The sequence below is a fragment of the Rhipicephalus microplus genome, unplaced genomic scaffold, assembly GCF_043290135.1.
Source record: "Rhipicephalus microplus isolate Deutch F79 unplaced genomic scaffold, USDA_Rmic scaffold_14, whole genome shotgun sequence".
NCBI classification, from domain to species: Eukaryota; Metazoa; Arthropoda; class Arachnida; order Ixodida; family Ixodidae; genus Rhipicephalus; species Rhipicephalus microplus.
Window position 1 is genome coordinate 18,730,630 of NW_027464587.1, and position 14,988 is coordinate 18,745,617.

Consider the following 14,988-nt stretch of genomic DNA (forward strand, 5'->3'; position numbering starts at 1 on the left):
TGCAATGTCATCTGCGAGGCGTAGGTTACTAAGGTACTCTCCATTACCTCTTATCTCTAACTGTTCCCATTCTAGGCTTCTGAAAACCTCCTGTAAGCATGCAGTAAATAGCACTGGGGACATTGTGTCCCCCTGCCTTACACCCTTCTTGATTGCTTTTCTGTTGCTTTCTTTATGAAGCACTATGGTAGCAGTTGATCCCCTGTAGATTTCTTCCAGGATGTTTATATATACTTGATCGACGCCCTGATTCCGCAGTGTCTGCATGACGGCGGATATTTATACGGAATCAAACGCCTTCTCGGAATCTATGAAGCTTTGTGTAGTGTTTGGTTATATTCTGAGCATTTCTTTATTACCTGATTGATAGTATGAATTTGGTCGATTGTTGAGTAGCCTGTTCGAAATCCTGCTTGTTCCTTCGGTTGATTGAATTCCAATGTTTTCTTTACTCTGTTAAGAATTACCTTTGTAAATAGCTTGTATACTGCCGAGAGCAAGCTTATCAGCCTGCAATAATTTAGGTCCTTGACATCTCCTTTCTTATGTATTAAGATGATGACAAGTGATTGAAGGTAAATTTAAAAAAAGAAGGGCAGACATAGAAGGCGTGGTTTAGGCAGTACAATGTGAAGCCAGTGCATGATCGCTCTTAATCTAACAAAAGACAGGTCAGATTTTTTTGTTTTCGTTGATTACACCAGAAACAGTGTTAAATTTATGAATGAGAAATGATTCGCGTAGTTAACGATCATGGATTGTGTGGAATTCCGATTCCAGTATTGTGACTGTGAGGTTACTAAATGAATGGCCGAGCATGTTCACATGTTTTGATAATGGAAGGTTTGGTTGCGTTTTAGCATGCGATTTGTGATTGTTGAAACGTTTTCTGAATAGGGTTTCAGTGTGGCCTATGTATTGAATGCGGCAAGTGCCACACTCAAGCAAATACACTGATTGATTGATATGTGGAGTTTAACGTTTCAAAACCACCATATGATTATGAGAGACGCCGTAGTGTAGGGCTCCGGAAATTTCGACCACCTGGGTTTTCTCAACGTGCACCCAAATCTGAGCGCACGGGCCTACAACATTTCCACCTCATTCGAAAATGCAGCGGGCGCAGCCGAGATTTGAACCCGTGACGTGCGGATCGCGTGTTTGACAACCGTGTGCTGGAGAACGCGCGAGAGAGAGGGGACAGGCCCATGTCGTCTGATACGGCGCTCATTGGCTGCCACTGCTGCAAACGTCATTTCCTCGCAGTGCCTTGCGCCCTCGTCTATCCTCGCCGTCGTCGCTGCGCTCACTGGGTGAAAGGCGGGCGATCGCCGTGCTGCGTTGTCAATGTGCCAGTGATCCTACTGCTTTGGGGTTGTTTCCAAGCTACTGAAGCCGTTTAGTAAACAGTGTCAGGGCTGACAGCGTGGACAGGCGGCATTTGCAGACTCGTGGCAATACGACGAGTAGTAGACGGACAAGATTTACGGGTTTAAACGAGACATGCGGCCGTGGCCGTGGGGTTTCATCGCGTGGGGAGCTAGTTTTTCGCCACGCGTGTATAGCTCACGCCTAAGTTTAACTCCCTTTAGTTGCAGTTTTAATCCCCATTCTAACGACCGCATCTAACGGCCGTACGCTGCCGTTCATGTTTTGAACAGTCTCCAGCGCTTGCTTGTACTTGTGAGCTTTAAACAGATCGGTACGACTTGTGTAAATCTAACATTTTGTAATGTATATACCTACCGGCTCAGTTCAGTTCACTAATGCTGGCGAAGTTTCTTCGTTCTGTTTCTGAAAACGCTGTTTACACTTGAGTGCAGCATGTTCAGGCCATTATATGTCAAGTTTATTAAAGCAGTTATGGAAAAGCTATACTGCAAAAAAATATAACACTAGCAGGTTCCATAGTTCAGAAAAACTGCTGGGAGCGTATTGTGAACATGCATGTTGTCTGTCTGAAGCCATCTACATAAAGACAGCAAGAGTGACTCACCGCAAAGGCTCACTGTAAAGGCGTAGAAATATTAAAGTGAGTTGGTGAAAACAAAAAATAAAAAAATTGCTGAAAAAGGAGGAACCCAATGACATTATTGACAGGACCTTTACTTTCTCTGTCCATTAGTACTTGCTTACTAATGATGAAACACCTGATCCTTTCTGAAGCACGCAACCATAGAGGTAACACTGTAAAGTTAGAAAAATACTAATGCTGACTTTATTTGTGTGCTTTGGATTTTCTACTCCCTCCCGCGGTGGCCTCAGGCCTTGGAGGTAATACAAATATAACATCTGGCCTAAACAAACATACTCTTCCAGAAATTCATGAAAAACTAAACACACCTTCAACTGTCATTCAGTTTTATTTTGCACCATCTGCCTGTGATCTATCTTTTTTCTGTTCGTCATTGTAGTAGGTTGCTCAGTACCATCACAGTGATACAGTTGGGAGCCACGCACATGTTGTCAAATCTGATTTTTGTTTTGCTCTGCAACTACCTCATATCTCCCTGATTTTGCTTCAAATATTACCCACGGTCACTTGCAAATTGTACATGTGCAGTCTTTTGGAGAATGGCTGCTACCCAAAGTCCGCGAAACTGCGGCAGGCATCACGAACCGACACTGCCATGTCATGTAACTAGGCCGTTTGTTTTAAAACAGGACATACTCAGTGATTAAACAACGGTTTCACGTTTTTGTGCCGCTCTCGCTGCAGGTAAAAAAAGAACGACTGGGGGCGTATTAAGAACACTTGATAGTTCAAACTCGCACTTAGTAACGACATGCATCGATCGTGTAGGCAAAACCATCGGTAGCCTCGAACTTGCTCAAAACATGAACGGTGACGTATGGCCGTACTAACAGTGCAGTAAACCGACCGTATTAAAATTTGACATGTGCTTAAGAGCCTTAACGAACATGCTGCGGGATCTACGGTAAAAGGTGGGCCTTGATGCTGGCGACGCTGCGGCAAACAAATATGCCTTACGTGCAGTCCGTCTACGCAATTAGCCCGAGACTGTTTACTTACGGTATCAGTAGTTCGGAAGCAACCCAAAAGCAATCTGATTCACAAAACACACCACACACAAGCTGCCCTCAGTACCAGCGCTACCGGTGAGCCTGTGGCGGCTTTGGCTGCCGGAGCGGCAAATGCGAAAAACAGCAAAATTCTAACTGAACGCGAAAATGACGTTCGTAGTAGCCGCTCCCAATGAGCGCTGTAGCGGACGACATGGGCGTCTCCTTTCTCGCGCGCGCGATCTGCAGAATACGGCTGTCAAACACGCGTACGGTTCAGCAGCCGAGTACCTTAGCCCCTTTACCACCGCGGCGTGGCCAAGCAAATACACTACATTGGATGAATCACAAATAAAGCTGCCCTTAATTGTGAAAATTAATTCATTAGATGTGTTGGTGGCCGGTAATGATGGGGCTATATGAGGACAAACTTTACAACGTGGCTAGTTGCAGCAGCTACAACCAGCATGGTTGCTGGTAGCAGCAATTTTTTAGGACGTCAGAATGCCACCTCTGTTCTTTGAGCGCCTATACACTACTCGAGGGGCTTGGGAAAGACCACTTTTAGTCTGTCGCTTTGTGTGAGTATGTTGTAATGATTATGCAGTATACCTTGAACTTTGGGGATGGACGCTGAGTGTGTTAGTACCAATTTGGCTGACTACAGCCCGTTGCTTTTATACTACCTTTCAAACAGTCTATTTGATCGCGTCCTCTGGCTCAGTGTATGGCGTCGTCAATAATTATTCCGGATATTTTCGCTTAGGAAGCTTCTTCTTCAGATCTTGGCAGCAGTATTTATAATCTTGGTCTTCAGAGCATATGAGCCTAAAGCGCTGTGTCTGGCTATATGGAATTCCAGTTTTCCAATGGCGCACCTGGCTACCTTTAAAATGAAGAAACTGGTGATTGTCGGTTGGCTTTTTAAGAAGCTTCGTGATTAGGCGTCCATGGTAAATGGTAATCGTGACGTTAAGGAATGCTACATACAAGGGTGAGTAAGTATGGGAGAATGATATAGCGGGATGTACCTGGTTGAACTTTGCTGTAAAGTTTAGAAGTTCTGTTTCACTATGTGTCCAAATAAAAATATGTCAACAATATAGCGTTTGAAGTGCACAGGCTTTAGTGGCACACTATAAGAAACGAGTCTGAGAGTACTCCCATGAAGATGTTTGCCTATGTAGGGTCTATCTTTGTACACATCGGTGTTCCACTGATCTGTACGTAGTGAGAGCCATTGAATTCAAAGTTATTCAACTCGAGAATGATCTTCAGCAGTGTTTCGAGAGTTGACATGTCAATTAGCTTGTCAGATTCGGAGTGGTCATTTGATTATAGAACAACACCGCATGCCGCACGATGCTCAACGCTCTGTTAACCTTTCAGGCTATGGTGTCCTGGCTCTCTGCCAACGCCCCAGTGTTTCTCAACCCACCACGGGTACCTGGACTGGTCCTTGAGCTTCAATCCTGGAGCTACGAACTTCCCTGGAACCCACCAAACCCGCCCAGAAATTCAGTTTTGGCTGCATCCCGCTTTGCATGGCAACAACCACCGGCTTCAACGTCATCGGTCACACGGCCCGAAAGAACGCAATATACTCCTGCAAGTGACGCCGTCTGCTCGGGGCACAACACCGCGTGCCACACGGTGCTGAACACTCTGTTAACCTTTCAGGTTAGTTACCTCGACTGTTCGAAGCAGTATCGTTCTAGCGATCGTTTTCTCGTGTTGGTGTTGTGTCCCGGCAACGCTCAACACGTTGTCAACTTTCATTTGTGCTGCGACATGCTCACCTGTCTTTTGCTCTCTGATTTGACATTACTGCTTTCCGGCGACATAGAACTGAACCCCGGACACCCAGATGCTGTTGACCTCCCATATGTATTGAGCACGTTTAGGCAACTAGAGAACGAACAGGCAGCATTGCGCACTGAACTGAACCAGCTTAAAGAAGTATGCAACCAACAATCCATTCTTCTGACATCTTTTGACCAACGCGTTACAGCACTAAAAACAAAACAACCCTTTTTGCCCACGCCTTTAAATAATGGTGAAACAGGCCAGCTAAAGCAAGAACTTGCCACGCTTAGGGCTGCTAACATCGACGTAAGCAATCGCATGCGTCGGAATAATCTTTTTTTGGTCTTGATCACGACCCTAAGGAAACATGGCAGCAATCGAAAGATAAAGTTAAAGCGTTTTGTTCAACGCAGCTCTCCTTGCCGCTGCTTTCAAGCAACATCGAGAGAGCCCACCGCATCGGCATCTTTACGGCCAGCAAAAAACGTCCTGTTATTGTTAAATTTTCCAGCTTCAAGGCTAAAGACGGGATTCTATCTTGTGGACCCAAGCTGAAAACACCAATTATGCGATTAGAGAAGATTTCACTGCCGCCACTCGCTTGGCCCGCTCCAAGCTTCTTAAGTACATACGTCCCGCCAAATGCGCTTTTAAACTGAAACTTGATAAACTTCTTGTAGGTAAACGTGTTTACTATTACGATTGTGTCAGTGATACCGTTGTAGAATGCACCCAAAATGCCCCTGCTGAGCCTTCACGTACTGAATCATCTACAAATGCAAGAATTATCACTCATTCACATCATGTGAAGGCATCCACGACCTTGCCACGCTATCGGCCCTTAACATACCATCTTTTTAACATCGCTTTCACAAATTGTCGCAGCGTAATTCCCAAACGTCACCACCTCCATAGCCTCATCGAAGACGTTGATGCAGACATCGTACTCTTAACAGAAACGTGGCTACATCCTGACATTATTGATAATGAATTACTCCCATCTAATCTGAGCTTCAGCATATATCGTCGTGACCGGCTGGACCGGAGAGGGGGTGGTGTTCTCATTGCTGTCCGAAATACCTTGTGTTCCACTTTTCTATTCCACGACGACACCCTCGAACGAACATGGATCTGTGTGTGAATCCGCACAGTTACGGCTGTATTTGGTATCTGCTACAGTCCTCCCGACAGTCCGAATTCTTTCTGTTCATTACTCGAACGTGCCTTAACTAAAGTCAAAGAAAAACTTCCGGATGCCTCTATCTTTTTGTTCGGCGACTTTACCTACCCTTCAATCAGCTGGCCCCTCCTCTCCACTTCAAACGCCTCCCCAACAAACGAAGCTAATGAGTTCATCCACCTTACTCTAGACTTTAACTTGCACCAAGTCATATCATGCCCCACTAGAGGGAACAGCACACTAGATCTTTTACTAACCACGAACCCTGATGATGTAAATAGTGTAACGGTGTTACCCGGTATCAGTGATCATAGCGTTTTGCACATTTGCTTATCTTTGCCTCTCATGAAGAAGTCACCCGAAACTATAACGATCACAGATTACAAAAGAGGAAACTACGACGCCATAAATATGGGGCTAGCACAATTCCACGAAACCTTCCAGCATTCCTACCAAAATAGTTCCGTCAATGCTAACTGGGAACTGTTCAGAAGCAAGCTCATAAGTCTCAAAAATAAATTTATCCCTACTATTCTTATGAAAACCGACTCGCTCAATCAGTGGTTCACTGAACGCCTAAAATCCTTACTCAACAGAAAAAAACGCCTTTGCCGATCAGCGAAACTACGCAACAATACCGACGCCTGGCAGAAGTATCGCCTTGCTGTGCGCCGATCAGTACATAAAAGAGGTAGCTGAAGCAAAAGCTAAATACTTCTCAGTGGATCTGATATCTATCCTAAAATCGAATCCTAATAAGTTCTGGCGTTAGCTTTCACAAAAGTCAAGTAGCAACCAAATCGAACTTGTTGATTCAGGAGGTAAACCGATAAACATTGAGGATTGCGCATCCATCCTTAATGACTACTTTGCATCAACATTTAACCCCGCCAATAGCACTGCCGTCTCGCCCTCTCCCTTCAGTTCCCCTCGAGAACTCTCCTCCTTCGACATAAATTCTGATGGAATTTCTAACCTAATTCGTAATCCTAAATCTTCTTCATCGGCTGGTTGTGACTGTATCATCACCAAGCTTTTGAAAAACACTGGGCATTATTCTAGCCTATTACTTTCTCTAATATTTTTGCAATCCTTAGAGCTGGGCACCGTTCCAGACGAGTGGAAAAAAGCCGAGATTATACCAATCTTTAAGTCAGGTAACTGGTCAATCCCAGCTAATTACCGTCCTATTTCTTTAACGTGCATCTGTTCTAAACTATTTGAGCACATTGTAGCATCTATTCTCATGAGCCACCTTGAATCAATTAATTTCTTCCATCCACTACAACACGGCTTTCGCAAACATTTTTCCTCTGATACCCAGCTCGCCGAATTCACTCCCGACTTACTTAATTCCATGGATAATAACCTTCAGACAGACGCCATTTTTCTGGATTTTGCAAAAGCCTTCGACCGCGTACCTCACAATCATCTGATTCGCAAGCTAACTTCTCTTGGTATTCCTCCGAATTTATTAAACTGGATTAAGCACTTTTTGACGGGACGCATGCAGTTCACATCAGCTAATAACTGTCAATCAGCATTTGCTAAGGTAACATCCGGCGTGCCGCAAGGTGCCGGTTTATCGCCTCTTCGATTCCTGATCTACAATAATGACTTGCCGGCTAACATTAAATCTAATGTCCGACTTTTCGCTGACGATTGCGTCATCTACACCGTCATCAATAGCCCTGCCGATGCTAATAAGCTACAACGCGAGCTCGACTTAATTGCTTCATGGTGCAATAAATGGCTCATGCCCCTAAACATAGATAAGTGCAAATCACTATCATTTACCCGTAAGCGTGCCGTACTTGCCATTATATATTCTATTAACGCCGTGCCCATAGCTTCTATATCATGCTACAAATATCTTGGCGTCCACTTAACTTCATCGGTATCCTGGACCACCCACATCTGCTCTACAGGACCATTCCATCTGCTCTACAGCATCCCGTACACTCGGCTACCTTTGACGCAACCTGAAGTGCGCAACCCCGACGTAAAAAAAAACTAGCTTTCATCACCTTCGTACGGCCTAAACTTGAATATGCTTCAGCAATCTGGCATCCTTCACAAGCCCACCTAACAACTAAATTAGAGTCCATCCAGAATCGCGCAGCTCGCTTCATATCTTCGCAATACTCACACGAAACCAGTGTTACCGAGCTAAAACACTCTCTTTCTCTTCCAACTCTTGAATCCCGCCACTTGATCACCCGTCTATGCCTTCTACACCACTTCTACTATCATCCACGCTGAAGACATCAGTTGCTCCAATCTGCTCACAGAACTTCATCGCGCATAAATCACAGCAGGCCCATTGCACGCTTAAATGGGCGGACGACAGCCTTTATCACCTCATTTTTTCCTAATGCAATAGTCCTCTGGAATGCCTTACCGGATGACTCCGCTTCATGCGCCGACAGGTAAACGTTCCGCGCAAAACTGAAAGAACATTTTTTCAAGCCTCTCTCCTGATAATCTCAACTACTTCGTGTTTATCGCCAATCGTTTTAGAATTGTACTTAGTTTTGCTCTGCAATTGTTTAACATATGTAAAGCATTGTGTATTCTTTTTTATCTTGTTCTAGTTCGTTCATGGGATTTCTGATTCCTCTCTCCTGTGTAAACTTATTTGCTTTTATTCATTTTTTATTTTATTTTTTATTGTTTTTTTAACATTGTACCCTTTCTTGTCACTTGTCCCCCTTTATGTAATGCCTTCGGGCCTTTAAGGGCGAAATAAATGAAATGAAATGAATGAAATGAACCTGTATACCATCCTTGTGGGGGATGTTAGTGTAGAGGCAGGTGACTTCCATCGTCACCAGAAGCGAACCATTAGGAACTGTTAGGTGGGATATTCTATTGAGAAAATCATTGGTATCCTTAACAAAGAAAGCGAATGTGAGCGAAATAAATTTTATCATACTCTCAGAGTAACGAGATATGTTCTCTGTTACTGTTCGAATGCCCGAAACAATATGATTGCCTGGATTTCCTGACTTGTGTATCTTTGGGAGCAGGTAAAATCGTCCGGCAACAGGGCTAAGCGGAATGAAGCTGCGTACTGTGTTATCGTCGACCCTTTTCTTTTTTACCATTGCTTTAATGGTGTATTTTATGATGACAAAGAAGTAAGTGGTTAGATCAACGAGTAGTTGTTTGTAAAAGGCAGTGTCAGATAACTGTCGCACGGCTCCTTTGTGCAACTTTCTTTGCCCATTATCACAATCGAGCCGCCCTTGTCTGCTTGTTTCATAATAATATCGTCACGAGCATTCAAACTGCTAAGAGTGTCAATTCACTGGCAGAAAGATTTTTCGGAACGGGCTACGCGTTTTGTAAGCTTCAAGTACGTCGCGCAAGACAGCTTTTATGTAAATGTCTAGGCATTTATTCCTTTGCGAGGTTGGCGTCGAGAGTTTAGCTGGGCGAGCTGCTTTGTTGCTAACATGGTCGTGAAAAAACTCTTTTAGCCTGAGATTCCGACCGATATTATCTATATCCATCATCAACTGAAATTCGTCAAAGCCACCAGAAGTTGAACGGAAATTCAGGCTTTTTGATAGGACCCTCTCCTCAAAGTGAAGATTGTAACGTCAGAAAGGTTCATTATATTGGCGTCCTGTTGGCTTATCTCCGGTAGCGTTTCAAATGTTCGGAGTAAAGCAATTGGCGAACTCCTAATTTTGGTCATGTAGGGTGCTCCTGGAACATCGTCCCGCAGTAGTTCCCGAGCTTTTATTATTTTGCCTGGGCGTTTACCTTTCTTTCCTCATGTACACTCAGTAAATGTGCTTAGCGAGGGACGAGCTGCCTAGATAGGGTAGTTTCTTGTTTCAAAAGCTTACCAATTGTCGTTTATTAGCGATTCATGATAATGCAAATACACTCAAGTGAACCATTGGTCGGCACATCCCGCCATTTAAGCTTTTTGCAGTTGACAGTTCAAAGGTAGCAGGGTTAACATAAAGCTTAAGACCTTTGGGAATTTTGAAAGCATTTAAATATTATCTGAGACAGGAAATATGCAATTCCACGCGAATTCGTTTTTAAGTCACCTTCCGGCACTTCAGAAAACATGCATAAACACTACTTGAATTTTGATTACCAGAGAAAGCCTGTAGTCACTGGCTACTTGCGGCTGAGTTGTTCGGAGACTTTCAGTTCTGAACGTAGGTTTACACTCTATCTCTTGATCTTGAACTCTATTTCGGGGAGCTTGGGGTTGTTCTGTTGAGTGGTCACACCAGGACAACGTGGCATCAAGAATTGTCCCGGGAAAAAGCTGGCGGATGTGGCTCGCTATGAGGCTTGAATCCTTGAAGCTGGGATGTAGTCCATCGGCAGCGAGGACTCGATGGGCAAGTATTCTTTCATAACAATGATCGATCAAGCAGACTGCACTGGATCGATAACAGAGGTTGCGCAGCATGCTCGTCAGCTTGCAGGCTTCTGAGGTACATCGTCGAACGAAACCTAGAATTCTGCCGTCATACCTCCAATTTGGGCTTGGTAATATAAGGCTGGCACAAATACGGGATATCGTGCGTTGCTCTATCTGAATGTGGTTGATTAACGAGCGGTATTTGTGAAAAGCTGTTTCACCACTCGCGGAAGATAAGTCGTTCTTACCGACATGCAGTACGAGGGTCCTTGTGGTGCCAGGTACGAAGTCTAGCAGATAGTGCACATCTTCAATTCGGGCACCAGGTTGAGTTATGAAAGCAGGCGTACCTTGTTGATGTGTATTAAAATGCTGATGCACGTACTTCTTTTGCGAGTCACCGATGGTGGTTGTGTTGGCGGGAGTCTTAGGGTACTTCCAGAAACTCGTCTTTGCAAGGTCCATTGCGGTATATGTACCAGATTCTTTGAACGTCATTCACGCTGGACCCCACGTATTGTATGCAAGGAAGAGACAACTAAACTTTCACGGAAGCGTCTTTACTTAACGTTTTCAGATGGTGAACCAGCCTTCGTCAGAGTTATGTGAGGAGAATTCAAGCATACCTTTAAAAGCTACTTTCAATAACAGGTCAGTGCCATCTGCGCTGGTTAGCCTTACAACGCGCATTATAAGATCTCATGTGCTTCAGAAAAAAAGTAAAAAATGGGAAAACCAGAAGGGCACACACCTACTGGAGACATGGTGCAAGACTCCCTTGCATTTACTATGGCATGGTACCATGCTTATATGTACTTAAGAGACGCAGAAGCACAGTGGTGTAATGACAATGCATGGCAGTATAAGAACAATCTTAGTGATATCTGTACGTATAATGGAAGTCAGTGTTCAATGATTATAGGTAAACTTAAGAAAAAAGAAAAAGGGCAGGCTTAGAAGGCGTGATTTAGGCGATACGATGTGAAACCAGTGCATCATCGCCCTTAATCTAGTGAAAGACAGGTAAGTTTTTCTTTCTTTTCGTTGATTCCAGTGGAAACAGTGTTAAATTTATGAATGAGATACGATTCGCGTAGTTAACGATCATGGATTGTGTGGAATTCCGATTCCAGTATCGTGACTTTGAGGTTACTAAATGAGTGGCCGGGCATGTTCACATGTTTGATAATGGAAGGTTCGATTGCGTTTTAGCATATGATCTTTGATCGTTGAAACTTATTCTGAATGGGGTTTCACTGTGGCATATGTCTTGCATGTGGCAGGTGCCACACTCAAGCAAATGCACTACATTGGATGAATCACAAATAAAGTTGCCCTTAATTGTAAAATTGAATCGTTAAGATGTGCTAGTGGCCGCTAATGACGTTTCCTTATGAGGACAAACTTTACAACGTAGTTTGTTGCAGCGGCTACAACCAGTACGGCTAGTGGTAGCAATTTTGGAGGACGTCAGGATGTCCCCTATGTTTTTTGAGTGTCTATACACTACTCGAGAGGGCTCAGGAAAGACCACTTTTAGTCTGTCGCTTTGTGTGAGTATGTTGTAATGGTTACGCAGTATACCTTCAACTTTGAGGATGGATGCTGATTGTGTTAGTACCAAATTGGCTGGCTGCAGCCCGTTGCTTTTTATGCTACCTTTTAAACAGCCCATCTGATCGCGTCCTTTGGCTCGGTGTATCGCGTCGTCAATTATTGTTTCCGAATATTTTCGCTTAATCAGTTACTTCTTCAGATCATGGATCTGTGATTAAAATCTTGATCTTCAGAGCATATGCACCTAAACGCTGTGCCTGGCTATATGGAATTCTAGAGTTCCGGTGGCTTACGTGGCTACTTTCAAAATGAAGAAACTGGTGATTATCTGCTGCCTTTTTAAAACGCTTCGTCATTAGGCGTCCATGGGAAATGGTAATCGTGATGTCGAAGACGGCTACAGACAAGAATGAGTTAATATGGGAGAATGGTATAGCGGGATGTACCTGGTTAAATTTCGCTATAAAGTTTAGAAGTTCTATTTCACCATGTGTACAAATAAAAATACGTCTTCGATGGAGCGTTTCAAATGCACAGGCTTTAGTGGCACACTATAAGAAACAAGTTTTCGAGTACTCTTATGAAGATGTTTGCCTATGTAGGGCCTATCTTTGTACCCATCGATGTTTCACTGATCTGTATGTAATGAGTGCATTCAATTCGAAATTATTCAACTCCAGAATGGGCTTCAGCAGTATTTTGAAAGTTGACGTGTTAATTAGCATGCCAGATTCGAAGTGGTCATATGAATTCATAACAGCCTGTATATCGTCCTGTTGGGGGAGGTTAGTGTAGAAGGAGGTGACGTCCATCGTTACCAGAAGTGAACTATCAGGCATTGTTAGGTGCGATATTCCATTCATAAAATCGTTGGTATCCTTCACAAAGGAAGCGAATGTGGGCGGAAAAAATGTATCAAACTCTCAGCGTGACGAGATATGGTTTCTGTTACTGTTCGAATGCCGGAAACAATGAAACGGCCTGGATTTCCTGACTTGTGTATTTTTGGGAGCAGGTAAAATCTTCCGGCAACAGGGCTAAGTGGAATGAGGCTGCGTGCTGTCTTATCGTCAACCCTTTTCTTTTTTACCAATGCTTTATTGGTGTATTTTACGATGACAAGAAAGTAAGTGGTTAGATCAACGAGAAGTTGTTTGTAAAAAGCATTGTCAGTGGCTCCTTTATGCAACTTTCTTTGCCCGTTATCACAATCGAGCCGCCCTTGTCGGCTGGCGTCATAATAATAACGTCACGAGCATTCAAACTGCTAAGAGCGTCAAATTCACTGGCAGAAAGACTTTTTGGAACGGGCTGTGCGTTTCGTAAGAGTCGAGAACGTCGCGCGAGACAGCTTTGATGTAAAGGCCTAGGCATTTATCTCTTTGCGAGGCAGGCGTACATTTTGTCATGAACAGTATAGCCGGGTGAGCTCCTTAGTTGCTGGCATGGTCGTGAAAATACTCTTTTAGCCTGATATTCTGAGCGAAACTATCTATGTCCTTCATCAACTGAAATTCGTCAAAACCACCAGAAGTTGGACAGAAATTCAGGCTTTTTGAAAAAACTTTTTCCTCTGCAGGTAGGATTGTGACGTCAGAAAGGTTCACTATATTGGCGTCGCGTTGGCTTATCTCCTGCAATGTTTCAGGTTTCGTAATACAGCAATGGGCGAACTCCTGGTTTTGGTCATGTAGGGTGCTGCTGGAACATTGTCCCGCAATAGTTTCCGAGCTCTTACTTTGCCTAGGGCGTTTACCTTTGTTCCCTTAGTACACTCCGCAAATGTGATTCGTGAGGGACGAGCTGCCTAGATAGGGTAGTTTCTTCTTTCAAAAGCGTACCGATTGACGTTTTATAGTGTTTTATTATAGTGCAAATAAGCTCAATTGATGCATTGGTCAGCATATCCCACCACCTAAGCTTATTTGCAGTTGACAGTTCAGAGGTAGCAGGGTTCACTTACCGCCTGAGACCTCTAGGAATTTCGGAAGAATGTACATATTTTCTGAGGCACGAAATATGTAATTTCGCGCGAATGTGTTTTTCAGTCACATTTGGGCACTTCAAAAAACATGCAGAAACAGTACCTAAGTTTTGATTACCAGAGAAGTCCTGTAGTCACTGGCTGCTTGCGGCGGACTGGTTTGGAGACTAATATCAAATAAAATGGCCAATAACTAATAGCGTTGTGCCGTGAAGAGTTGTACGCAAAGATGAAAAATAAGTGATTTGTCCCATTCATGGTGATCTGGTGAAACGTACGTTGACAGGATTTGCGTCCGCATTCGGTTCACACGCTCGGTCGATCTATTCGTCTGTGGAGGATAAGCGGTGGTGATAATTGAGTGTAGCGCCGCGTACAAAATTGTAAGAAAAAGTTGTTGACAGGAAACCGGCGCACTCGTAACTAAGCTTTATTTTTGTGTTCATTCAGCATATAAAGTCGTGAAACCACGTGATACTGATAGCTCAGCCACGTTGTTAAACAAGATGAAACCGATTTATTGCCTACACTGTAAAAATTTTACACCCCAAAAGTTGTAAAATGGGCGTACGCATTAAAAGCACCCATATGAACACCCTTTTTACACTTCATTTTTAAATTTTGATGTGTTCGTGAACAAAAACAACCAAATAACACCCCATTTACACCCTCAAATTTGGGGTGTTAAGAACAAGGCTACAAATGATTGATTAACATGCGGGGTTTAAAGTCCAAAAACCACCATATGATTATGAGAGACGCTGTAGTGGAGGGCTCCGGAAAATTCGAACACCTGGGGTTCCTTAACGTGCACCCAAATCTGAGCACACGTGCCTACAAGGCTACAAAGGCACGACATTTTCGGGCAGTTACGCAGTTTTCATCGATAAAGCACGCAAACTACTATAAGCGGAATATACATTAGGAGCGCCGCTTGTTCAATAGAATAAGGGCCAATTCTCCTGTACCTGTTACTTTCATTTGTGTCCTTTGCGTGATTAGTCAACACTCACAAAGTGTACTGATTTGCCTGAACAAGGTAAT